This window comes from Passer domesticus, chromosome 8, assembly GCF_036417665.1.
Source record: "Passer domesticus isolate bPasDom1 chromosome 8, bPasDom1.hap1, whole genome shotgun sequence".
Taxonomy (NCBI): Eukaryota; Metazoa; Chordata; class Aves; order Passeriformes; family Passeridae; genus Passer; species Passer domesticus.
The window spans coordinates 8,413,987-8,441,558 of record NC_087481.1 but is presented as its reverse complement, the minus strand read 5'-3'; the positions used below and the strand labels follow the sequence as shown (position 1 = coordinate 8,441,558).

General features: G+C 51.1%; 1 long non-coding RNA gene and 1 pseudogene across 1 annotated transcript; both read left to right on the top strand.

Moving 5' to 3' along the window:
* The window catches only part of LOC135305609 (zinc finger protein 850-like), a 398,104-nt pseudogene that overhangs the window by 135,911 nt on the left and 234,621 nt on the right, over window positions 1–27,572 (top strand).
* Window positions 24,505–27,071, top strand: LOC135305770 (uncharacterized). Its single transcript, XR_010366755.1, has 3 exons — window positions 24,505–24,714; window positions 25,911–26,125; window positions 26,972–27,071. It is a non-coding gene; the product is annotated as an uncharacterized LOC135305770 (long non-coding RNA).

Genomic DNA, 27,572 nt, shown 5'->3' with positions numbered 1-27,572 from the left:
TAAGCTCTACTAATATGTCACATTTTAAAGGCACTAGTGCACTTTGCAAAACCTGTCTCTGTGGCATTAAGCTCTCGTGTCACTTGGGTCATACAAAGAACTGCCCTAGGCCACCATAATTTTTACTCTACATTTTAATGATGTTAAAGAATTCCTAAGTTCCTTCTAAGGAACATGGAACTAGGGAACACAGGACATTCCTCTTTAGGTCTCTATATTCCCACTGTTTGAGAATAGGACAAAGTGTTCAACTGACTCTAAGCAGCAAAAGGAAGATGAGACAACAGCTGGACCCAAAGAGATCCTGCACCTCTGGCCTGGTGCAGAAACATCAGGTGCCTCAGAACTCCCCTCTAACTTTGCCTCTCCAACCAAGTCAGGAGAAGAACAGTGCTAAGAGGCAGCAGGATGCTGTTGGAAAGAGCCTCTCTTTGTTTCCCTGCAAGACTTCCTCCCTTCCATGCCACGGCCTAAACTGTTCTGGATGAACAAGCCTCCAGATGCCAGCACTGAGATCAGACTTGCCAGGGCCTCAGCACTGCTGTTCAAACCTCCAGGCAAAAGCACCTTTGGCACGCAATGGGTGCCAGCTGACAGAGCAAGCACAGGCACAGGCATGAAGACAGAGGCACAGCAGTGTCACTGCCACGGGCTCTGGGCTCACAGCTCTGCCTGCAGCTTGCACCTGCCCTACACCAGCTCCTGCAGGCAGCTGTCCAAGTCCCTGCAGCTCAGCAACCTCCTGCTGACCAAGGGCACCCAGAGCCCAGGGTGCCTGTGCCAGGCCGGGCTCATGGGCACAGCACATCCTCTGCCCTGGCCCTGCAGCTGCACCATGCTCACTTGTGCTCTGGCACAGCACAGCTGCAAGGCTGCAGAGCAGAGGCTGGGAAAAAGCACCGTCCTTGCTCCAGCCCAGGGGGAGGCAGGGAAGCTCTTGCCAGCCGGGAAGGAGGAAAGCTCTCTGACCTCTTTGTTCCTCCAGTGTTTTCCATCATCATGAACCCCCTTCCACTGTACCTAGAGATGGCCCAACATCTATCAACAGCCCTCTGTCATTTTCACTGTTCCCTGTGCATCTTCCCTTGGCAATGCTCAGGGATGTGCAGGGAGGGGAAGCAGAGCCTGTCAGGCCTGGCTGCAGTGCCTGGCAGCCCGTGCCAAGCTGGGACTGGCTGCAGGCTGCCTGCCCACGGCCTGGAGCCAAGCTCCCAGCGTGGAATGGGCTGCACCCAGAGTGCAGGGAAAACAATGGCTTTGCAGAGAATTCTGTGCTTGGGCTCCTCCAGGCTCACCTTGTTCTCCTCGGGGCTGAAGCGGATGCACACAGGGGCAGAGGTGCCTGCTGGCACCGTGTGGTACACACCCCTGGGCCACGCCAGCTGGAAATAAGGGCAGCTCTCCATGCACACCTTCACCAGCCGAGGAATCTGCAGCAAAGACATCAAATGATGATTTTGCCACTTGTGCACACAGGACGACAGGAGACCTGTCCCTACCCTGCTGACATCCCTCCTTGACCCCTTTTCCAAAGCATTTGCAGCTCTGCAGGTACAGGCACATCATTCACAAGGGTCAACTGGAATCTCTTCTCTCTGGCTCCAGCATTTTGGCCAGGGCCATTGGGGCAGTGCCTGGTGGCAAGGAAGGGCCAAACAGCTCAGCACCAGCAGGATGGAGACAGGACACCTGACTGACCGCATCAAGTCATCTGCACCATCAGTGCATGGCCAAAATCAGGGCACAATTCCCAGCACAGAAAGATTTCCACCATCTTGCAGAGCCAGGTGCTGAGACATTTTCTTCTGCACATGCTGCAGCAGATAACTTGCTTTGCTGGACACCCAGGAGCTGAGAGAGAACAGCTGCTTTGGGAGCTCTTCTGGCTGGGACCAGCTGTGGCTCTCAAGGCTTTGGGCAGAGTTTGAGCTCTCCCCCCAACAAGCCCAGGTGCCCAAGGGCAGGTTGGTCACAGCAGGACAGGGCAGTGCCCAGCCTGACAGAAGGAATTCCTGTGGCAAAGGGCAGGCACAGAAGCACGTGCTGAGGGCTTCAGCTGCACATTGCTTTCACTTGGCTCCCGTGGCACAGCCAGGCAAGGCACTGGGCTGTCCCTGAAACATCACACAGTGTTCTCTACTGCACCAGGACAGCCCTCACCAACAGCAGCATGGCACAAAGAGCTGGGCAGGGGCTCTGCAGCTTCCCAGCGCTGCTGGACAACAGGGGCAGGGACACCAGGGGCACCAGGGCACTTGCCAGCCTGAGCACAGCCCCACTGGCTACTCACAGGGCTAGGCTGCAGTCTTTCCCTCAGCAAAAGACGAGGTGTTGGTGTCTTTTTCGGGAATCCAGAAGCCATTCTGAAGGGAGGATATCACACAGGAGCGACAAGGCCTCAACAAAACTGGAAGGAGCAACAATGGAACTCTGAAAATCCAGAACCCAATTCATGGCAGACTCAAGGCATATAATGCTGCTAAACATTTTATATCATTTGAAAGTAGCTAAGTGCTTGCTTGGCATAAGTAGCTAGTATTGTTAGGCCTCTAATTAGACTTGATTTGAAATAGATGGCCACCTTGTGCAATTCAAAGATGGATCATACTGAAACCTGGAGCTAAAAAGCTGAACATTAATAATGCTTAGAACAGACAAAGCTGTAGCTTAGATATTACTTAAAACCATCTTGAGTGGACCTGCTCTTCTTTAGGCTGAACAACCCCTGCTCTCTCAGCTGCTCCTCACTGGACTTGGGAGAGGCTGGAATGTTATGGTTAATGGCTTAAATATTGCTATAAAGGACTTTCTGCCCATTGTGACAAAACTCTATAAAGAAGCTGAGAGCACCCAAGCCCACCCTTCCCTGAAAATGCCTCCTGACTGGAACTTGGGACTGTGAGTTCAGCCCCACAAGGGAACTTGAAACAAGATAAAGGTGACACTATTGTCCCATTAGCTCAGGTCTCCAGAGAAGTGAACAAGGCCAAGGGAGAAAAAAAGATCCACACCAAAGCCAAAGCCAGCAGCTGTCCTGAAAATCAGCTCTGTCTGCCTTCAGGCTGGGCAAGTCATAGCCACAGACTGCTCTGCTGAGGCCAGGTTTGCACACAAGCCTCCCATCAACAGAGGGGCAGGAGGGAATTTTGGGTCTGTGGCACAACCTCTGGTAAGGGGCAGTGGACACCCATCCTCCCTCACACAAACTGGCTCAGCTCTAAAACCCCCCACCCCCAGAAGGCCACATCCAGGGGACATTCCCATCAGGGGCAGCTCAGGGGGTGTCATAGCCCATCAAAGACCCCCAAAGTGCCCCCAGAGCCATTCCTGAGCTCTTGCACCAGATGACTGCAGGGCATGCAAAGTAACACAACAGATCTGAAAATCCACAACCCAATTCATGGCAGACTCAAAGGATACGATGGTACTAAAGATTTTCTATTATTTGAAAGTAGCAAAAGACAGAGCCAAACTTGCCCCTCCTCAGGGAGGTACCTGGGCAGTCCCACCTTGCCCAAATCTGCATTCATCCATTGGAGTCTTACATTTTGCGAGACCTCACCACAGAGAAGACCAGAAGAGGATTGAATGGGATGGGATGGGATCCATGGAATGGTGATCTATTCTACTAAATCTGTCACTCTCTTTCTTCCCCCCTTCCCAGCCCCCCTCCCTCCCCCCCCCCCCCTTTTCTATTTCTTTCTCCTTTACTTCCACATAATTACTGTTACATAAAATCCATACTATCGACTTTGGCATATGGCCTCGTTTTGCACCTTAATTCAGGGGCATCTCCTTAATCATTTTAATAACCAGATCATAACAACCCACTGAAATTTGAACAGAACTCATTCACCTTCAAACAGTTTAAGTAAAAACTATAGGAAAAAATGTATAGACTAGTAGATTTAGGAAATGCTCCATTTCTTCACTAAGAAAAAAGCACCATCAGTAGACCATCTATTGTTCATCCTCTCAGCTGTACATGCCACTGAACTGAAGACTGGCATTATCCCATCCTCTATTTCCCTTTGGCATTCTCTTTCAGGGCGCAGGTGGGACAAAACCAGAAAGTACAACTTGTGTCAATCTTGACCTTCAAAGGAAATTCAGGACTCCCTCGCAAAGACCAATGCTTTGCGAGTTCAGGGGTCCCTGGCAGAAACCAATGTTCTGTGAGTTCAGGAGTCCCTCGCAAAGACCAATGCTTTGCGAGTTCAGGAGTCGCTCACAGAGACCAATTCTCCGCCAATTGACAGCACTGGCTGACAGAAACCAATGCTGTGCCAACAATTGCCATGGCAATGGCCGAGTACAGCCGCCTGAAGGCGCCGAGGCTGCGAACGAGCAGCCAGGGCCGAGCTCTGGCGCTGAGGCCGCGGCGCCGGCACAGACGCTGAGGGCCCGGGCGCGGTTACCAGGCAACCACAGCACCGAGCGCGGGGCCGGGCCGGGCCGGGCCGCATGCATTGCCAAAGGACATTGGCACTGTCCCTACTGACTGGACTCGTGTGCTTGCTGCAGAGCCTTTCTGTAGCTAGGAAAGTTTAAAATGTGCTGACAAAGGCACCTGTGGCAGGTCTGTACACTGCTCTTTGTACAGCACCAGGATTCCATCCTGGCTGCAGCCCCAGGAGGGGCTGAGGCAGCTGCAAAGGGGCTCAGCCTGGAGAAAAGGAGGCTCAGGGGGCCCTTCTGCCTCTGCACAACTCCCTGACAGGAGGGGACAGCCGGGGTTCAGGCTGTGCTCCCAGGAACAGGCACAGCAGCAGAGGGAACGGCCTCAGGCTGGGCCAGGGCAGGCTCAGCGTGGACACCTGGAGGAATTTCCCCAGGGAAAGGCTGCTCAGGCCTTGGCAGGGGCTGCCCAGGGAGCTTTGCAGTGCCCATCCCTGCAGCTGTCCCAGGAAGGCCTGCAGGTGGCACTCAGGGCTCTGGGCTGGGGACAAGGTGAGCATCGGGCACAGCTGGGACTCCATGGTCTCACAGAGCTTTCCCAGCCTTCATGATTCCATGAGTCTATGATTCCATGAAGGCATGATTCAAAACAGAGTTGAACTCAAATCTATCATACACAAATATTACAAAGGTCAAAGTTCACATGACAGAAATTTAAGATGATTCTTTAAGATTGAAAGAATCATATGTCAATGTTGCATACAGGTAAAGCCCTATAAAAGAAGAGCCTTGTTATCCTTGTAAAATGATGGCTCAGGCCTGCTACTTTGGCTAAGTACAGCTAACAGCTAGCCTGACAAGTTCCTGTGAGAAAGGAATTTGCACCTGGGAGAAGAAAGACTTCTACCCACATCTTCTATGCAGGAGACAAGAATGGAAACATTGTTAGAGAGGAAAGGTTTTGACTGACACCTGCATGAGCAACTACTAACCAATGAACTGAGTGGCAGTAAGCTACTAAGCAATTAAAATTAAACAGAAAGCCTTTAGAAAACCATAGAAATATGAGCTGTGAAGAATAAAGATGGGCTGTTGCGCATGAAGAAATAGGTGTCTTGCCTGATGCCAATGGAAAAACTTCCAGAGCAGGCCTCACTTGGCAGAACAAAGGCAAATGACTCAGTGAAATCCTGGAGGCACCAGGAGATTCCTTACAGATTCTTGAGCTACGTGCTCTCATCAGAGTGTTTGAAAAGTGGCCAAATGATCCCCTTAACATTGTTTCTGATTCTCTTTATGTAGTGGTGTTGTCCAGCGCATGAAGCGAGCACTGCTGGAAGAATTCCAGAGAAATCCAGGAGCAGGGGTTGTGGCAACTCTTTTTGCAACTGTGGCAGTGTCTCAATTCTCACAAACAGGATTATTTCATTACCCATATTTGGAATTACTCTGGATTGGAGGGAGGCCTGGCCTTAGGTAAGGAGAAGGCTGACCAATTGGTGGCACCACTCTGGGCCTCTGCTTCTCACAGCATCAATAAATTTGGCCAAGCCAGAAGGGCTGACGAGCTTTTCATCAAAGTGTGAAAGTTTTACCCAAACAATTTGGAATATGGCTGCAGGATGCTGAGGGAATTGTCACAAGCTGTCCACAGGGCCAGGCTATGATTGCTGGATTGGGTCCTGGAGCCAACCCCAGTGGTTCAGGGCCCCTGCAGCTGTGGCAAACTGATGTGACCATCTGCGCCTCTTTGGGTTGCTTTAAACGCATTCATGTGACCACAGACACCTTTTCTGCCATGGCTTGGGCCACTCCTGTGACAAGTGAAGGCTCTGGCTTTGGCATTCCACACTGGCCAGGCTGCTTTGCTGTTATGGGCTTGCCTCAGGAAATCAGAACACACAACGGGGCAGGATACACAGCCTGGCAAACCCAGGATTTCTCAGCTCCTTGGGGAGTGAAGCATATCACAGGCATTCCAGGGAATTCCACACGTCAGCTGTCATCAAAAGGACACATCAGGTCCTGAAAGGACTGCTTGATAAACAAAACATGGGGCAGGATGGGCTGAGCCCACAGGACAGAGTGCTGAAAGCTGTCCATGCTATGAATCCTCTATGGTTAGTAGGCAATCACAGTGAACCACCAGCATTAACACATTACTCAGGTTTGCAGCAAGATTCTGAATTGGTACAGCATCGGCCAGAAATTTATTTTAAAAGTCCTAGGACAGGGTTATGGGAAGGACCTGCAGATTTACTGATGTGGGGAAGGGGTTATGTTTGTGGCATTACAGACAAAGAACCCTGATGGATACCAGCAAAGTGGGTTCATCTCTGGCTAGAAAAGGACACTCTGATCCCTAATACCACTAATGAACCTACAACCAGCAACACCTGAAAACATCCATTGCCCTCAGAGCTGGAAATGCTTTTGTTATCCTTGGGTGAGATTAGAATGAGTGGGTGTGGAGCACACAGGTGGTGTGAGTTTGAGGGAGGAAGCTTTGCAAGGTGTGGGGTGTGCAGCTGTTGGCACAGCCAAGAATTCAATACCTGGGTGGTGTTATCTCAAGTGACAGGAAGAACAGGAAATTCCCCTGAAGCTGCTCAAGAAGCACTGAGCTTGTTTGAAAATCAAGAGCAATTGGGGCAGGCTATTCAGTGGTATCGTAGTGAACTCCAGAAGCTTGAGCAGAAAGAGAGAGAATAAAATCAAGGCTATTGAGTGTGGTAAGGAAATATTTATCCCTAGGACCTGGGGAGTTAGACCTGATCAGAGGGAACAAAGAAAGAGAAGCTGGAAAGAAAGGAACCAGGAAAGAAGGAACAGAGGAAGGGCTCAAAGAGCAAGAGGCACAGTTAGTTCAGATTTTGTCCCTGATCTCAGAGGGGAAGGGTTCTTTACCAATGAGCAAGATGAAGAACAGCTTTAAATTAGAGAGGTGGGGTTTTGGGAGATTTTTTTCTACTGGCTGTAGTATGTGGTAACATCTGTAGTGCAGAGGAAATTAACCCACCAGGATGGCACTGACAGAATATGTGGCTTACTTGGGCCAAGGCTGCTGGGGTGGATTCCTCTCGTTTATCCTTGGCCATGCCCGCAGATCCCTTCCGCACAGGTCTAATTGGTATCCCAGTGAGTGATTTTACTGGTTTTGCAAGGTGGGTAGGAGCTAGAGGAAAGCCATACGTGGAAGCAAATAGATCAAGCATGGAGAATCATTGGTGTAACATCAGCAGAGGTGGTACAAAATTGGACAGATGCAAAAGGCTGGGAATTAAGCCAAAGGGTGAAGGCTTCCAAGCAGGTATGATAACACACACAATCCCTGAATGAAACCGGACTAGAACCCCAAGAACCAGACCTGTTAGGATCAGCTCCTGGAAATTACTGCTTGTTTTTTAACTACTTTCTGGAAGCAAAAATAACCAATTTGAGCAATGTTCTAGTCCCACATTCCAAGAATAATAGTGTCATCCTTAATCCCAATTCTACATTATATCAGAACAAGGCCAAATATTGCCACATTGGACTTATCCTGGCAGTGCTGGTGCAAATGAGACTGTAAGAAAGCTTCCACTTGGTGTCTTTTTAATCTGTGGGGACAGAGCCTGGCCTGCAATTCCAAGTAATCCCTTTGGTGGAACTTGTTACCTAGGAAAACTAAGCATGTTTGCCCCTAGCATGTGACAAATGCTGAATCAGACTATCTGGAGAGCAGGACGCAGCAGAAGAACTAAAAGAGCAATCACAGGCTTAGGATCTAATTGTCATGATCGTGTAGAGCTTTGGGGTGCTCCAGCACGAATCTCAGTATCATTCCTTGCTCCAGGTGTTGTGGCTGCTCAGGCTTTGACTACACTGAATAAGTTGGGATGCTGGGCAGCTAAACAACTGAACACAGCTTCAGCTGTTCTAAATCAAATGCTCACTGGTGTAGATAGTATTAGCCATGGCACACTGCAAAATAGAGCTGCTGTAGATTTGTTGTTGTTAGCACATGGGCACGGGTATGAGGAGTTGGAAGGAATGTGTTGTATGAACCTCTCTGAGCATTCTGCATCCATTCACAGGAAACTCAAACAACTACAGGACAACATGAAGAGATTGACTGTGAATGACTGAGGGTTGGATGAATGTTTTAAGGGGTTGGCAATAACTGGATGGTTGAAAGATATTGTAAAGGGAATTATGTTAGTATTAGTAGTCATTACTTTATTGCTTTGTGTTATTCCATGCATAATTAAGTTGGTGACCCCCTTAGTAGGGAACACAGTAAAGAGGGTCTGGCTGGTGCAAGAAGGGGGAATTGTAGCAATGTATTTGAACAACTCAGGCCTCAGTGTGCACCAGCCATACCCTCTGCAACTGTTCTTATCAGAATTGTCTCAGGGCTCTGTGGAATTCATCAAGGTGACTGAGATATAAACTGTGCTAAAATAAGCACAAAGAAGCTGAGAAACGGCACACCAGGATGGCAGGAACTGGATAACAGGGGACTGTGAAACACCTGCACGGTGACCAATCACAGAGACTGAGAAATGGAGGCAGAGAACGAGGGAACGAGACAAAGGCAGGAAGCAAGAAGTGTGATCTTAGCAGTTTGTAGAATCCAGAAAAGTGTGTGTAATGTAAACAATAAACAGCTTCTGCTTGGTCACACCGGTCAGTTGTTCAGGAGTCCTGGTTTACCTGCAAGAGGGGGTGACTGGAAACATACTGGGAGAGGCTGGAACCATCCTAGGGGTGAATGGTAACACCTGGGACCATGCTGGGATCATAGTGGGATCATACTGGGAGTGACTGGGAGCCACAGGGCCCATGCTGGGAGTGACCTGGGCACCCCTGGGGGAACTGGGGCAACTGGCCCAGCTGGAGGGCTCAGGGTTGTTCCCCCCCAGGGCTGCCCCAGGTCCTGCTGCCACTTTGGACCTCACAGAGCCAGGGGAGAGGGGACAGGGACAGAGGAGAGCTGAGGGACAAGGACAGGAGGCAGGGACAGGGACAGGAGAGGGACAGGGGACAGGGAGAGGGACAGGGCAGAGCCAGGGAACACGGCCTGGCCGAGGGACACTGAGCTCCAGCACCTGGGGCTGTTGCCCTTGGGCTCCCAGCACAGGCCCAGGGGCAGAATCCCCTCCAGAAACTGTTGTTTGCTTTCAGCTTTGCTCTGCAACATTCCCCAGGAGCCCCTGCAGCGGCTGCAGCCCGGCCGGGTGCCCGGGGCCACCAAAGCCGCTCTGGCAGTGCCCTCCTGCCCCGGGCAAGGCACACAACAGCCAAGGAAAGGCTCCTGCTGGGCTCAGGGCAGGCACAGGGCACTCTCCTGGCGCTGCCACGGGCACAGCAGAGCCGGCCTGGGCACAGCATTGGCATCCATGTCCCATGCAATCCCAGCAGGGATGAGGGCTCATTGTGTTACAAATGAGAAGCTTGACTAGGCCAATATTCAAGCAGCAATCAATTTATTAATTCATATGGTAAAGTATGAGCAATACAGGCTGGGTACAGGGGGGGAAGTTTTCCCTCCAGCTGCACACCGATAGTTGAGGCTTACAGGCATTGATAGGGGTACTCATAAGCTTTCTCAGCAGTTTCCGTTCCAAATTTTTACGTCACAATTCTATACACTATTATGATTTAGTTTTTCTCAGGATGTATCCCAGAAAGGAGTATCCCCAGATGGTGGGGTCCGGCTTCCGAAAGAAGAAAGAAGTCTCCCAGCTGGTGAGGTCCAGATTCCAGATGGGTCCACCTTCTAATTCCAAATCTCATAACAGTGATGTCCAGCTTCTCTTGGTCGAAATCATCAATCCTTGAGTAGATGTTCATCTTCCTTTCTTAAGCTGCTTTTCACTGTTTTTTTAATGTATCGAGATAAGCACGTTTCCTTTTTATATATTCTAAAGCTATGGTTTCAAAGATCCTTACTACGAGCAATATTCTAAAATTATACTTCAAAAGGTTATTATTGCAAAACTCTTTAAGGCTTAGCTACAAGCAGAAAGTTCCTGTCAAAGAGAAACATCCTTAAAGCTTTAATTCAAATGATCCTAAATCAACTGAAGACTTACAAAGGGTAATTGTGAACAAAGGATAGGTTCAAAGGCCTTCTTCCATGCTTTACCTCCTCAGTTATTTATTAGAATTTGTCTTCATAACTGTCCCATGGTCAGTTTCCACACAATCACAAATACACACGTTGCCTCTAGGAACCTGACACAAAACACAGCTTTGTATTTCCCAATTGCACTGCTGGCATTGCATTGGTCATCCATTCAAATAATTTCCCCATGGAATTCCCAGGGCAATGGGTTAGGGGGAGATCCATCCATGGAATTCTCACCTGGCTGGGATGAGAGAGATCCGGCCATGGAAATTCCATGGCAATTTCTGCATTCCCAAGGCCCTCATTCCTGAATCCCACATTCCCACAGGAACTCCCCTCCTCTTCCCACACCCACCTTTGTGCTCCAGAGCCTCCCGACCATGTCTGATGGATTTTGGGAGCTCTTCCACACAGCTGTGTCCCAGATAATGCTTCATCTGCTCCACCATGATCCCTTTGCATTCCCAGCACCTCCAGGTGATCCAGGTGGCACCGTCGGACACTGCAAAGCTCCTGGGTCCCAGCTGGAAGGAGATGAAATCCCACCCCTCGTAGCCATAGAGATCCCATCCCAGCCCCTCAGAGTCCTCCATTCCCACAGATCCCAGCCCAGCCCCCAGCTCCCCCCAGTCTCCCCTGCTCTGGTTGTACCGGCCCCGTCTCCAGGGTACTGTCGGCCATGGGCCCGTTCCTGTCCTTGAGCCGGGGCTGGCTATCCCAATATCCCAGCCCTGGCTATCCCAATATCCCAACCCTGGCTATCCCAATATCCCAGCCCTGGCTATCCCAATATCCCAGCCCTGCCTATCCCAATATCCCAGCTCTGGCTATCCCAATATCCCAGCCCTGCCTATCCCAATATCCCAACCCTGGCTATCCCAATATCCCAGCCCTGGCTATCCCAATATCCCAGCCCTGCCTATCCCAATATCCCAACCCTGGCTATCCCAATATCCCAGCCCTGGCCATCCCAACATCCCAGCTCTGGCTATCCCAATGTCCCAGCCCTGGCTATCCCAATATCCCAGTTCTGGCTATCCCAATGTCCCAGCCCTGGCTATCCCAATATCCCAGCTCAGTTCCCCCCACCATCCCCGCTCTCTGCGGCTCCATCCGGCCCCGCTCGCTGCCCCAGCGCTCGCAGGGGTCCCGTCCACGTCCCCCACAATCAAGGACTGGGGGACCCCGGGCCGTGTTGTATTGTGTTTTATTCTCCTTGTTCTCAGTTTGCAATGGTTCCCTGATGTAGCCCCGCTTCTTTCCTGAAAATGCTTTGCCCCAAGTGCCTTCCCTCCTCCCCCATGTCAATCCTCCCTGTGGCTGCAGAGCCATTCCCCAGTCTCCTCTCTGGGCCCCTGTCAATCCCTCGGCCTCCCTTCCCCTCTTTCCAGAATCTTCCCACAGGGGCGTGGAGTGATTGGGCAGAGGTCAGGGCCCTCCCTTAAGGTGCTTCCTCATTTGTGATCCTTCATGTCCATCTGCCCGGTTTGCAAACCCCCCGTTTCCCCCATTGGTTGTTGGATGTATCTTTGCCTTGTTTGCGCCCCCCTTTCCAAGCTGGTGCAGGGGCTGAGTGTGTGCTGTGTGCAGCAGGTTGCCCTGAGGGTCAGAGCTGCCCTGAGCCCTGAAATAAATCTTGGCTTTACCCTGCCCAGAGTGGGCCCTTTCTTTCTGCAGCAGCGTCTGCCAGCTGCTCCTGTGGTTTAGGGCTGGCAGCCCCGGCGGCTCTCCTGTAGCCCGGGCACAGGGGAGTGTCCCCCGCAGTCGACCGTGTCGGGCTGGTCGGGCAGGGCCCGAATGGGCACTGAGAGGACGCGGCGACAGGGCCGGGCTGCGACAGCGCCACTGCCAGGTACTGCAGGGAGTGCAGAACTGGGGGGACAGCGAGATCGGGGGAGCTGGGCGGCTGAATGTGAGAGACTGGGGATCCAGGGGGGTCAAGAGGCCAAGGAAAGGGGGACTTGAAGGGCTGGCCGAGCTGGGAAGGAGGTTCAGGGGCTCAGAGTCAAGGAAAGGGGGTGCAGGGACTGGGAGAGCTGGGATGGGGTGTGCAGGGAATCCTGTGCCCAGGAAAGGGGGTACCGGGATGTCCTGGGAGTGAAAAAAGGAGGGTCTGGGGGCTGGAAAATGCAGGAATGGGGGCCCAGGGATCCCAGGTCAGGGAAAAGGGTGGGGCTGGGTGCTGGGAGAGGCGGGGGCCGGGGAAAGTTGAGTTGGTGCCAGATAAGGGGGTGCAGGGGGGTCTCAGTTCTGGGCAATGAGGTAAAAGGGGGTCTCGGGTCTCAGGAATGGGTTGCAGGAGGGGCTCAGGGTCACGGAAATGGGGGGCAGGGACATGGAGAGGCAGAAGGGAGTTCCAGGGGGCCTGGAGCCCAGGAAAGGGGAGTCCAGGGTTTCCCAAAAAAGGTGGGACATGGCATAGGGACACCCAGGATGTTCAGGAAGGGGGAGTTCAGGGCGTGTCTGGTTTTGCAGAAGGGTGGGGCTGGGGGCAGGAAAGGCTGGAATGGGGGTCCAAGGTGTTCCAGGTCGTCCCAGGGTCAGGCACATAGGAAGTCTGGAGGTGCCCAGGGAGGTGGAGCTCAGCCCAAATATTCTGGGGAGTGCCTGGGTTGGGATTTTTTGGGGGGATGTTTGGAGAATGAAGAACTCCAAGGCAGGGAAGAAAAAGCCCCTTGGGGGGACATCGGGGGGTGGCGGTGGCGGCTGGCGGCAGAGTCAGCCTGGAGGAGCAGAGCCCTGTGTCCCCCAGGAGCCCAAAGTGGGGAGCCCAGAGAGGGGGGAGCGCCGCCATGGGCGGGAGCCTGCAGAGGCTGGAGAGGGGCAGGGGGGACTCCTTGGAGCCCCTGCAGCCCAGAGCAGAGAATGAGGGGAGAAGGGAGCCCAAAAGGGAGCCCAAAAAGCCCCGGCACCCCTGAATGGGCAGACCGAAGAGGGGGCAGCTTTTAGGATTGCTGGGACTGCCAGCAGGCTGGGGAGGGCGGGCACCGAGGAGAAGGGGGACCTCCAATGCAAGCATGACCCCAGCAGCTGGGACAGGGGGAACTCCCAAAGAGCAGAGAGGAGGGAGCAGGGCCAGGGAATTCCTGGGAGGCTTTTTCAAGGCTGAATCTTGGTGTTTGGGAGGTTTTTCTGGAGCCCAGATGCCCGGTAACTTGTAGAGAGGGACTTGGGTGGAAAGACTTTCAAAGTCAATGTGCTCATCCCTTGTTTTCCCCAAACCAGGATTTCCCATTGCCACTTCTTGTGAGGCAGTGAGAGAGAGGAATATGTCCCTGGACACTGAGGCAGGGGACGAGGAAGTCAGTGCCCCTTTCCCCCTCTCTCCTGCTCCATCTCCCAGCCCAGCACCACCCCAGCTGCAGGACAGCCTGGGGGCATCTCCTTGCCCTTGCCTGTGGCCCGGAGGCAAATGCCATCCTGTCCTTGTCCTTCCTCCCCCAGAGCAGGAGCTGAGGATGGAGAGCAGGGAGGACAAATCCCCGCGGCAGAACCTCATGGCAGAGGCCGTTTTGAGCGGCTCCATGGCGCAGGAACCCAACGGGGAGGAAAAGCCCCGGAGATGCTGCACGAGGAGGGGCTGCAAACGCAGATGGCGGGGATCTGAGGGGGAAAGAGCCAGCCTGGGCCGGGAAGGCGGCCGGAGATGGAGCCAGAGCTCGGAGCTGGTGGTCCATGAGGAGGTTCCTGATGGGGAGAAGCCCCACAAGTGTGAGGAGTGTGGGAAGAGCTTCAGGTGGAGCTCCCACCTGATCGTGCACCGGAGGAGCCACACTGAGGAGAGGCCCTACGAGTGTGATCAGTGCAGGAAGAGGTTTCAGACCAGCTCCCATCTCCTCGTGCACCAGCGCACGCACACAGAGGAGAGGCCCTTCCGCTGCCCTGACTGCGGGCAGGGCTTCAGGCGCAACTCCACCCTCATCAGGCACCGGCTCATCCACACTGGGGAGAGGCCCCACGAGTGTGAGGAATGTGGGAAAAGCTTCAGGCAGAGCTCCCACCTGATCAGCCACCGGAGGACCCACCCTGGGGAACGGCCCTACAAGTGTGGGGAGTGTGGGAAAAGCTTCAGCCAGCATTCCAGCCTGATTGTCCACCAAAAGATCCACTCTGGGGAGAGGCCCTATGAGTGTTCCAAGTGTGGGAAGGGATTTCGGATCCGCTTCCATCTTTTCCGGCACTATCAGAGTCACACAGAGGAGAGGCCCTTCTGCTGCCCCGACTGCGGGAAGGGATTCAGGCACAACTCCCACCTTGTCAGGCACCGGCGCATCCACACTGGGGAGAGGCCTTACGAGTGTCCCCAGTGTGGGAAGAGCTTCTCCTGCAGCTCCCACTTGACCCGACACCAACGGAGGCACCGGTGAGGGAAGCCCTGTGAGTGCCCCGAGTGCGGGAAGAGCTTCGTGCGCTGCTCCAGCTCCATCCCCCACTGCAGGACCCACGCTGGGCACAGCCCTGGTGACCCACATTCCCTGTGATCCGTGTTGGGAACACACCTGCCTGATTGTCCTTTTGGTTTGGCTTTAATTTTTTTCTGTTCTTCCTCTCTTTGCCCTCCAAAAGCCAAGAGGGATCTGTCACCTCAAAACCACTCAAATCCCATTGAAACAACTGAATTTTAACCCCTAAAGGCTCAATCCCTCCTCAAATTGCTTGTTCCCTCCTCAAAAAACTCAATCCCAGGCTAAACTCACTCAATTCCACAACCACCAGGGTGAGATGGGGTTGGAAAGGGATTGGGAGCAGTGGGATCTCAATTGGGAGTGGTGGGATGGGGATTGTGTGGGGCTGGCTGGGTGGGATGTATTTGACAGCAAATAAAATTTCAGAGTTACTGATTTCTGTCCCATTCATTTTCAGTCAGTTCTGTTTGCAGAGTGCCGCCTTCTCAGCTGATTAATTTGCTATAAAAATCCCATTTTTTAAATCATCTAACCCAAACAATCCAAACACCAATATCCAAATAAAAGCACTCACCTACAATTAAATTTTAAAAAATAATTGGAATTGTTTTAGAGTACGTAAGGATGTTATTAAAGTTTAATTGTTTGGTTAAAATGTAGGAGAAATTCTAGTGGTGTTTGGTTTTGTGTTTAGTATGTTTGAAATACGAATTGTTTTACTAAGGTGTGTTAGATTGTATGTTAGTTTTTTTAGATATTTTTAGTCTAAAGTATATTAGTTACTACGATAAAGCTTTCAGAAGGTATTTCTTAGTATACAATTTGTTTATAGTTATTCTTAATATTATAGTAATAGTTATTGTTGTTTTGCTTGGATCATTGGAGTAACGTAAGAAAAAATATTTCATTTTTATTATAATTGATTTCATTGTAATTTTAGTTTATTGATTTATAATTTTGTTATCAGTTGTTGAGAGGATAGGAAGGAAGTTCAAGGGCAGGAACATTATTTCCCCAGCTCGTGCAGCCCAAGTCTGGGTGCCATTCAGCCCAGAGCTATGGGATAATATTGTAGTGCCTCCCACACACATTCTGCCTCTAAGAAAAGCTTGGCTTGGCTTCTTAGAGTGAAATAAATAGAAGCGTAATAAAATGGACAGTTAAACTCATCCCTCTTGAATGACTCTCTTGCTTTCCATTGTCAATCCTGCACCTCATGCTCCCAAGGCTTGGTATGAGCAAGTGTCTGAGATTGCTTAAAAATTCCCAGGCAAGGTTCAGTAAAAGCCAGATAGAATATTAAGCAACAGCTCAAGAAAATTCATTGGCAACATTCACATTATTACTTACTACTTGGTTAAGGAACAACATGAGGAAAAAAGCAAGGAACAAAATTCAGTCAATCAAATGAGAAACATTATGAGAATTATGTGTGTGTGTGTGTGTGTGTGTGGTGTGTGTGTGTGTGTGTGTTTAGGTGCGTTTGAGAAAGGGACAGAAAGGACAAGGATCAAAAGGAATACGGCCTAAAAGCTTAACAGCACTGGAGCTGAGCAGTGGTTAAACTGGAGCCTCCAGGAGTGGGCTCTTGGCCCAGGATCCATGGCTGCTCAGTCATGCTGCCAGTGCAGCAAGCTTGAGAGCGCGCTGGCTCTGCGAGGCCCCACTCAGAGGGAGGTTGCTGCTGGCACCTCTGGGCTCCAGGAGAGCCCCAAGGGCCTCCTTTGGGAGCGCTGTTCATGGGCCACAGGCGAGGGGCCTCAGCCATCAAGGCTTCATCGTGGCCGCAGCGTGGGTCAGCAGCCTGGCTCTGAGAGTGGGAGAAGGAGGATGTCATGCCATTGAGGCAGGAAAAGCGGTTTCCAAGGCAGTTCACAGGACACCCCAGGAGCTCGTCAGACAGCACAAGTGCCTGGCAGCGCTCGGTGTCTCTGGGAAGCTCAAGAGGAGCTGGGCCCAGGGGCTGCTCAGCAAGGCCCAGGCCTGACAAGCGTTTCTCAGGTCACTGTGTGGCCGGACAAGGCCGGGGCCATTCACCACCACAATCTGAAGCACGAGGTTTTGATGTAGGGTAAAAAGGCATGGCCCAGTGGAAGTGGGCCGTGTCCTCAGGCCTGTGGGAGAATCACAATGCAGATCCTTGTGCTACTGATTCCATCTCTCCCATTTTTCTGAGTTCTTGGTGGCAAGGTCATTTAGGTCACACAGCTCTCTGAAGCTTTCTGCACAATGAATTAAAGTGAGATTACACATCCCAGATTGGGTTCTGTTACAGTTTAACTGATTGATTTAAGAAATTTCTGGAGCAGAAAACTTGCTTCCTCAGATATTTACTGTGTGTGGCACCAAGCACAGAGGAGAGATTTAATGTCAAAGGCATGGCCCAGGCAATGCTCTTTTGACAAGTTCTGCCCTGAGCTTTCCTGAGGAAGATCTGAAAGGTTCAATGTCACTGGCACAAGCTCCTGCTGGCCAGCAGAGCAGGGCTGGCAGCTGTGCAACAAGTGCTGCCACAGGCAGCAGCTCAGCCAGGGCAGCAAATCAAGAGCTGGGAAGGAGCTGATCTGAAGGCCAAACCTCCTTAGCTCCTAAAAGAGTTGGAACAGTTCCTCATTCCAATGAGGTGTTTTGTTGGACACGGTCTATGTGAGCACTGGACACAAGTTGCTCCCACTGAGTGCTGTGATGGTTTCTGCAGGAGCTCTGGGCTCCTGTGTGTGCTAGACACAATGAGGAGAGAAGAAGCCAAGTGCACTGACACACCTTTGCCTTGAGCATGACCCGGCCTGGACCAAACACACTGCAAGCTTTCCCCTTTGGCCCATGTCTCAAAATGTCAGGTCAGCTGTTGGACGACTCAGGTTGGTTTGGTGTCAAGGAATTCCCCTCAGAAATACTGGGTTTGTCTTCCTCTGTGCCTTCCCCTCAGCAGCCTTGGGGCTGCTCCTGTGTGAAGCCATGGGTCTCAAACAGTTTGGGAGAACTTAATACAGGACACTCTGCAATGAGTCGTCTCCTCTAAAGTGTTCCAACAATCCCCTTCCAGTAACAGGAAATGAATACTAATAGATGAAAGTGGAAAAAAATTGCAACAGTTTATTAACAAGTGGAATAGCTGAAAAGCAAGCAAAAAGGCCAGTGAGTTCTAGATATCAAACTGCCAGACCTCACCGTCCCCTTGCTGGGACAAAGACCCAGAATGCTGGAGGAAAATCCCCCCAGGACACGCGTTACAAGGTGGTGCTGGGTTCTCCCTCAGGAAGAACGGGAGCTGTCACGGAGCAGCTCCAGCAGCAGATGAAAGCTCCATGCTTGTCCAGCGTCGACTTTCTCCCAGAGGCAGAGCTCTGTGGAGCAGTCACGGCAGGTGAAGCAGCTGGGCTGGAGCCCCTCGGTGTCTTTTCTCCCCGGCGTGGCTCAGCTCACGCTCTCGGGCTGGGAGCGGGGCTGCTCCACTCCTGCCGGCACCATGTCCCTGGGCTTGGGACAGTTTTCTGCCAGGAGAGCCCAGCATGCTGTTACACAGATCTCTCATAAAGGCCCAAAGCAACTCCAAACACTCTGCCTACAGCAGCGTTTCACAAAGGGCTGCAGAAATCCAGGACAGCTGCAAGTGAGTGTCAGACGGCTTTTGTCTTGTTCTTGCCAGCAGAATTCTTGATGATCTGATGCAATTGTATTCAGATGTAACACAGGAGCTGTGTTTTTTTATTGAAATATTTCATGATGAGTAACAAGCCTTGGGAGCATGAGGTACAGGACTGACGTGTGAAAGCATGAGCATATCCTCCAAAGTCACCAGTTTAATTGTCCATTTTATTACCCTTGTATTTATTCCACACTAATAAGCAAACTCAAGCTTTGCTTGGATATAAAACAGGCATGGCATACTCTATGGTCTCTTGCAGGGTCCCCAGGGCTGGCAGTGACAAAGCAGGCAGTCTGCTTCATTGGGAATCACTACAGATCTGCATCACAATGTGTTTTTAAGTAGCATGGTATTATTAAGATCTCCTTTTCTGCACGAGATACAAAAAGGAGGTTCTGAGATTATTTCCATGCAAGCAGGCAGTAAAGAACTGACCCAGCTATCCTAACGAAGCTTTGGCTTTGGCAATTGCACTCTTCCCATTCATCTTTTGACGCAGACACTCCAGGTTTTCCCCACACCCCTGCAAGGCTGGCAATCCCTGTTTCCCTTTTACTGTTCTTCCCTAGAGCCAGTACAGTGGCTGCTTTGAAACTAAAAGCCCTGAGATCTGGGCATCTTGAAGGAGCATGAAATGCTAATTAAGTGTTCCCATTGGTAATACCCAGGTCCGCACTTCCCAGAGCTCTGAAGCAGCAGCAGGAGGGCCATGCATCATTCCTGTTGGTGGATGTTCATGTTTCTGGTGTGCAAGAGCAATGGCTTTGAGGAGGAACAAAAATGCCCCTATCCACACAGTGAATGTGCAAGGGTATGTGAAGTTTCACTGCCTTTTTTAGGATAGTTTAGAAAGATCTAAGGATCTAAGAGATCCATACTGTGGCATGGAGCAGGTCCCTAATTTTGTCTCCAGAGAAATCCCCAAAGGACACATCTGCTCTGCTGGTGATGGCAACCCCATAAGCTCGTGGACTTGTTTTCCCTGCAACATGCCACCCTGCCTGGGCTTTACTAGGCCAGGACTAGACCCATAGCTATGCCAACACATGCAGCCACGTGACACAGAGTCAAACAAAGTTTTCCTTCAGAAAACTCAATTAACACATTCGCATGCAGTTTCTTCTAGACAATCAGAAGCTGGCAGCCATGAGGACTTTGCTGTCAAAAGGTTACAGTTTGCACTGGGCCCAGAAGGCAAAACAAATTGAAATGTGAAGTTTAAATCTTCAAATGACTATGAAAGGAAACTGTAGAATAATTTCTGGAAAGGCAGCATTGTCAATGATCATGCAGCCCACCAAGAGCTGTAGCGGAATCCAGAATTGCTTTTTCCAGCTATGCAGGAATTCATTACCCTGGCAAGCACTGGTCCATGGGAACAAATGATCCCATAGCCCTGGGCAGAATGGCACCCAGGCTGGAGTGGCAATAGATTTGAGGAACCCTTGTCACTTGTTATTGGCCTCACAGCCCACTCATCCCTTGGCAAGCAAGTTGCAAAAAACACTGTTGGACTGCTGTCCTGGGTAAATCTACATACAGACAACTATTCCAAAGCAGGGCATCTTTTCCCAGTGAAATACACATCCTCCTCTTACCTATGAAATTGTGCCTGAAGTCACCTGTGAGCCAGATCTGTGTGAGACTGCAAAGGAGCAAAGCTTTGGCATTTGGGCACACTTCTCTTGGTTTCTTTGCTCAGGCCTTCTGAGAGCACACAATATATCCAGGTAGAAATCTTTTGACTATACAGGACCTTTTGGTTCCATTGTCCCCCAAACATGTCAATGTGTGGCCCTGTTGTAATGCCAAGTAACAAAGAGCAGCACTAATGACAGAAAGAAAATGTGACAAAAGAGGAAGTGGAGATGTGCAGTGAGGAAAGGATGTGGTGAGACACTGGCACATCAAGCAAGCTGCACTACAATAATCTCTAGGCTGGCAGGTCCTGGTCTCACATTCTCCTTTTGGTTTATTTAATTTTTTTTTTTTAATAACGAAAATAAAATATATAGAATTAAAAATATGTCATCAAAATTGAAAGATACAATCAAAACCTTTATTCAAAACGACATCTAAATATCAGAATATATATCCATATCTAACTATGAAGCCTAACACATAAATCCTATTCTTGTACACTCTTCAGACAGGCAGCAGCTTCTTCCTGAGCTTGGAGGAATTAGAGCTCTTCTGGATGGGAGACAAAGACTTTGTGGGTAAGAGAACATTGGAAGTGTCCAGAGAAAACTGCTTGGTAAGGCTGTAGGCAGTCAGATCTGCAAAGGGGAGACACAAAATGCTACAGAGCCAGCAATACAAAAGAAAATCATCTGAAGCTCCATATTTCATGGGACAGACTTCCTGGAATCTTCTAAATAGCTGCACAGGGAAACATGCTCTTGCTGGCAGACACTTGGAGTAGGCCATAGGAAAAACCCTGCCCCACTTCCACAGAGCTACCCCAGGAACAGCCTGGCCTCTGGGCTGCCCTGGGACAGCAGGGAGCCCCAAGCCCTGTGCTCTCCAGCAATGGCTCAGCTGCACATGCACCCTCCTGCTCCTCTCCCTGCCCCACAGCTGAGCAGCCCTCCAGCTGCACGGGGTACTGGCAGCAGCACAGCTCATTGCAGGGCCACATGCAGGGCACAGCTGTTCCCTGGCAATGTGCACAGCCTGGCTGGGCTGCCACAAGACCCTTCCTCCCAGCAGAGAGCGGCCCAGCTCCCCCCTCACCTCTGTGTGAGGCTGAGCCATGTTCACCTTGTCCTCAGTCTGGAGTTGCTTCAGGCCCCCCATGTCATGACTAAGAAGGGAAGTGGAGAGAGCAGGGGCAGATGCAAACCCTTCCTTAGGCATCCACAGCTCCTCTGGGCAACTTGTTCCCAGTGCCTCAACAGCCTCACTGTAGAGAATTTCTTCTTAGAAAATTGCAAAGAGGATAAAAATGCTTCTGTAAATCCATCAGCAACAAAAGGAGGGCTAAGGAGAATCTCTGTCTTTTCCTGGATGTGGGTGGAAACACAGAACAAACGATGAGGAAAAGACTGAAGACCTTAGTGCACTCTTCCCTGGGTACAAACTGTCAGGATGGCCAGGCCCAGGGAGGGGTGGAATTCAATGGAATTAAATCCAGCTGGTGCCTGGTCACAGGTGGTGTTCCCCAGGGCTCAGCACTGGGACCGGTTGTGTTTCTCATCTTTGCCAACGATGGGAAAGAGAGGATCAAGGGCACCTCAGGCAGTTTACAGACGATGCCAAGCTGGGTGGGAGTGCTGATCTGCCAGAGGGATCTGGACAGGCTGGATCATGGGCTGAGGCCACTTGCGTGAGGTTCAACAAGGTGAAGTGCCCGTCCTCCACTGGAGCCACAGCACCCCCATAGATGGCTGCAGGCTGGGGGCAGAGTGGCTGGGAAGCAGCCCAGCAGAAGAGCACCTGGGGGTGCTGGTTGGCAGTGGCTGAGAGCCAGGGTGCCCAGGTGGCCAAGAATGCCAATAGCATCCCGTCCTGGGATAGGCTTTAGGGGTGGCCTTGGCAGTGTCAGCAGTCTCAAATTATTGGAAGGACTCTATGATCTTAAAGGTCTTTTCCAATGGAAAAAGTTCTGCAATTCTAAACCTCCATTTTTGCTTTTGAAGGATGCAGTCCCAAATAGATCTGCATTTGTGTTTTTAAGGAATTTAGCATTGACCTCTCCTTGAAAGTAATAGGAATCAGGCTTTAAATGTTCTCAAAGCACTTTTATTCCTTGATCTTAAGCTGTGTGTTTGAATTGAGGTGTTTTTGTACAGGAAGGTTGGACCATGGGATAAATACAGGCAATTTAGCTGCAATGGCACTTGTTTCATCTGCTTTTCTGCTTCCTTTTCCCATGGGTGGCAGATTTGGGAGTATTTTCTTGTGCATTGACTTCAGGCTCAGACTTGCTCATGGATGTGCTGTAAAATCTTATCTACCCCTTAGTGAAAAATGCTTGCAAACTGGTGGGAATTGCTAGAGACAAGAATTACAAACCGGTCCCCAGTATGATTAGCCCAGTGTCCCTGCTTAAATCAGGTATGCTTGTATTAAAAAGGAGCAAACTATTCTAACTCTCCTGCCCACTCCACTTTAAAAAAATTTTTTTGTACCTCTTGGGGCAAGTCCTGTGTGCCATTCCAAGTCTGTTATCAAATGTGTGAAGTGATGCTGCTGCTGTAGCAGCAGCCTGAGTTGAGTGGGAGCAACTCCAAAGCACTGGGTTCTACAGCAGTGGGCGTGGTGAGAGGCTTGCCTCTGCTGCCATGGCCATCCAGCCATGGGGAGAGCAGCTGCTGGGGCTTCCCCCATTCTGCCAACAGCAGTCTGCCTCCAACACGTGGACTGTATGGCCATGATTTTGCCAGAAAGTGGGAAATGCATCGTTTGAATGTATTTTGATGTTGTCTGACATCACCTGACTGGAGCGGTTTGGTGGGCAGGATGCCCTGTGGGCAGGGCCATGGCAGGGATCAGTGGCTGGCACTGGCAGTGTTATTTTCCCAGGCAGGCTCCTGACACAGCTGTGGGGGAAGGCAGCAGCAGCTGTATCAGCCCAGTGAGCAGCAGCACATGGAGGAGACCCTCATTTTCAAAGAGCCCATCACCCCCTTTGCTCTCCCATGGCAGCACAAGATGATTCCAGCAGGTGAAGGGCTGCCGCAGCCTGGAGACTCCTTCAGCCAGCACTTGTTGCAATCTCGTTCCTGCAGCTGTCCTGGAGGATGTTGGCTGCAGAGGTGTGCCAATGCCCAGGAATGCTGCTCGGCTCAGGGGCAGGGTGTGTACAAAGCTGCCTTCAGAGCGCTGATCACCAGACCCCGGAGCCGCTGGCAAGGGCAGCAGCTCTTCTTCATTCTGTGCAGGAGAGAGGCCAGCCTTGGAGCCTGGCCCTGGGGACAGGGAAACGCTCTGAGTATAGGCTTGAATTTTCAGAGACAGTCCAAATGAGAATTGTTTTGAGGCAGGTGTTGCAATGTTGGGTTTGGGTGTGTCTGCAGGAAAGCAAGCAGGAATAAACCCCTGCCACAATGAGGGAGAACTTTGCATGGCCAGTTTACACCCTAGAGATACACTGATGATATGGGCCCACTGAACACTGGGGGCATCTGATGCAGAGTGCAAAGCTTCTTTGAATAGACAGGAGACATGAGACTTGAAGAAATAATATTGCAGATGCAGAAAAAGGGATCAGACCCACTGGTCCCATGGCTCAGGCTTAGTTTTGCCAAATCAAGCAGGATTAGTTTTATCCACTTTTTTGAGAATAACCTGCCCTGTGCTATTTCCATCATGAAAAGTTTGAATTGTCAGGAACTGCCAAGATCAGAAAAGTTTTGAGGCAGATCATATTTATGTTGGGTTTGGGTGTTTATGCAAAAAAGCAAGCAGGGAATAAACCCCTAGAACAATGAAGCAGAGCAAAAGTGGAATATTTGGATGGTCAATTTGTTCTCTAAAGCTATCGGCCAGCTGAATTCTGGGGTCATCTACTGGGGAGTGCAAAGCTGCTTTTACTTCCACGGCCCGGTGCCATTCTTTGTGTCCCAGCACTTTGTTTGATGTGAAGAGAAATGAACCAATTCCCACACCAACAAGCTGCAACCCAGATCTGAGTGGGAATTACAGAAATAAATTACAGAAATTAATTTACAGAAATAAAGGACTTGAAAAGTAGCTTTGGAGAGGGTTTACTTCCTAGACAGTGTGAAAGCCTCAGGCCTGGCCAGGCTGGGCTCAGGGCTGGCTGCCCTTGGGAAGGGAAGGGGATGGAGTTGGGGTGGGGTTTTGCAGCCATGGAAATGAGAGAGCCACGGGCTATTGCATCACAAAGGGGCAGCCCCATGGGCTATTGTGTCACAAAGGGGCAGCCCCACGCTGGGGCTGTGAAGGCTGTGCAGGTTGTGGTTGGCACGGCCGTAGCGGCAGCAGACGCGTCTGGCTCTGCCTCTCTGTGCCGAGCGCTGGCGATCGGAGTCACCCGGCCTTGTTCTGAGGCTGGGCACCAAGCTCCTGTCGCTGTCAGCTCTGAGAGTGTTCCCAGAGTCAAACCCAGATCCTTCTGCCAGGCAGAAGCACGGGTTTGAAGATGGACTTTAGTGGAAAAGGAAAAACCTCTGAAGGAAAAGGTGAGGATAGGAAGGAGCTGAAAGGCTGAAGCCAAATGGAAAACAAATCCCACCATATTTCAGGGAAAACTGTTCCGTGGTGGTCAGTGCTGGCTCTGTGTCAGAGTAGGTGGCTGACAGCTACAGAGGATCCTGCAAGGGCGCCCATGGAATCACAACATTCTGTCATTAGTTTACTCTGCTTTCTCCTGTTTGACAGTAGCCAAATCAGTCATACTGTCAGCCAGGACAGGGACTGTGGCCACAGCTGCCCACAAACTGGCCATGAGATGCAAGTCCTGTTGCTTTCTTTACCATCAATGTTGGGTCTCAGTACAGAAAAATTTCCTGTTCTTCCTCTGCTTGCTGATGGGGTCCCACCCAGGGGATGGTATTACGGTGGTACAGAAACACCAATAAGGCCTGCCTGCTTGCTGAGAGGTCTTTGTGGTTTTCAGAAATAGCAGTCACAGCTGTGTGGGTCTTTCCTAGGGATTCCCAGAAGGCCAGCCTCAAGAAGGAATTTTTTTCCCCTCTTATCTTTGGAGCCTTCCACCTTTCCCTTCACACTTGCTAACTCAATACTGTTGAGAGGAATGTAATGCAGACTAGTTTCATGAAAAAGAAAACCAAAGAAATTTTCCCAATAATTAAAAATTATTCTCATCGAGTGCCATACCTATTAGATGTGTTGATGATAAAAGTGGGCCTTCACATAACTCACTTCTTCCCTTGAGAGCATGGCTCAGCCTCACACAGAGGTGAGGGGGGAGCTGGGCCGCTCTCTGCTGGGAGGAAGGGTCTTGTGGCAGCCCAGCCAGGCTGTGCACATTGCCAGGGAACAGCTGTGCCCTGCATGTGGCCCTGCAATGAGCTGTGCTGCTGCCAGTGCCCTGTGCAGCTGGAGGGCTGCTCAGCTGTGGGGCAGGGAGAGGAGCAGGAGGGTGCATGTGCAGCTGAGCCATTGCTGGAGAGCACGGGGCTCGGGGCTCCCTGCTGTCCCAGGGCAGCCCAGAGGCCAGGCTGTTCCTGGGGTGCCTCTGTGGAAGTGGGGCAGAGTTTTTCCTATGGCCTACTCCAAGTGTCTGCCAGCAAGAGCATGCTTCCCTGTCCAGCTCTTTAGAAGTTTCCAGGAAATGTGTCCATGAAATATGGAGCTTCAGATGTTTTAGGTTTGCATTGTGGCCTCTGTTACATTTTGTGTCTCCACTTTGCAGGCCTGACTGGCTACCCTCTCGCCAAGAGGTTTTCTCTGGCAAATCCCTCTATGCTCCTTCCCTCCAAGCCATTGCCTCCCATCCAGAAGAGCTCTCCTTCTACCACACCAAGTCAGACACGCAGTGGAGAGCAGGAGAATGGGAAAAATGGCAGTGGCTGTGATGAGCACCGGGCAAAAATAGAGGAGCTCAGTTCAGAGAGAAAAGGCCATAAGGTAAAGAGACCAAGCTAATCCTGTGTGATAAATTTTCAATTTCTTTGCTGTAGGTAGAACTCTGAGATGTTTTTGCTGACAGGAAGTGACCCTTTCACTGAAGTTTGAACAGGTCCCGATTTGGATCCTTAGCTGGGCCAGACATGATGGGATACGAAGGAAAGGTGCCTATGCACCTGCTGCCTCCACCCCCCCTTCCTGGCCATGGCATGGGGGCTCAGGAAGAACTTGGGCAGGCAGAGACCTTGCAGAGAGCAGCAGGGCAAGGAGCTCTGCTGGACTTCCTAAATGCCAGTGAGCCTGAGATGATGGATGTGTGGGAGCTGGAGAGCAGCGAGCATCCCGAGAGCTCAGCAGCAGCATCTGGGCTCAAAGGCTGCTGGGGAAGTGTAGGAGGGAAGGGCAGCAGCAGCAGAAGAGAGGGGCTTGAGAAAAGCAGGTTTTGCCATCCTGCAGAATGGCTTTGTGGGGATGTGCTGGAGATCAAGAGCGGCTGTAAGGTGCCTTAGGGTCAGAGAGAGAACCATGATCTAAACACACTCCAATACCATCCAGAAGGCCAGTGGAGGCAGTGGCAGCCCAGAACACCTTGATGTCACACCTGTGGATGCCAGCTGGGAATGTAGCCACACTTGCAGAGAAATGAGCATGAAGGGAGAGGGAGCAAATCTGGGGCATGGTCTCTCCCTCACCACCTCCCTTTCCATTCCCCATCCTCGGCCAACCGCATCATCAGTTTGACTATTCCTGCCAGGTCCCAGCTGAGGGCATATCTAGATGTCTTGAGGCATGAAGGGGGGGCAAGGCTGGGTGCTTGATCTGAGCCCTGTGTTCTACTCTTTCCAGGCTGCCTTGCTGCATTCCATTGGTGGGGATATGAAGAAGGGGTCACTGGGACTGCCTTTGGTCCCCCCAATAGGCAAGGCAGGAAGTCCCCCTGTGGGCAGTGCTGCAGGGTCCCTGCCAAGCTCTCCCCAGCTGGATTCCCAGGATTCCAGGGAGATGAGGTAAGCCAAGGTGTCTGCTGCTCCAGTGTGCTGTTCACCTCACTCCTCCCATCTCGTGTGATTATTTTGTACAGTCAGCTGTCCCCAGTGTTTATGCAAACATCTGTGTTTTCACCATTTTGCACACCTATAATGAGGTAGCACAATGTCATACCCAAGGCTTTCGATCTGATCCTTCTTCTTGAAAAAACAAGGAGTTGTAATATTCTAAGGAGACAACAGTGCTCTGACCACATGTAGAACAAGGCTGTCACCAGGGTAATGCAGGAGCAGGCAAAATCAAGCTTTGGCAGCAGTACAAAAGTAGCTGCCCTCCATACAGACTCGTGTCTCAGCTCAGCAGCTCTTGCTGCTTCGGAGAGGCTCTAGGAACCACTTGGCTCCAAAAGGAGAGGCAGCAGACTTGGGGAGTTTTGATGCAAGTTGAAGAATGACTGCTG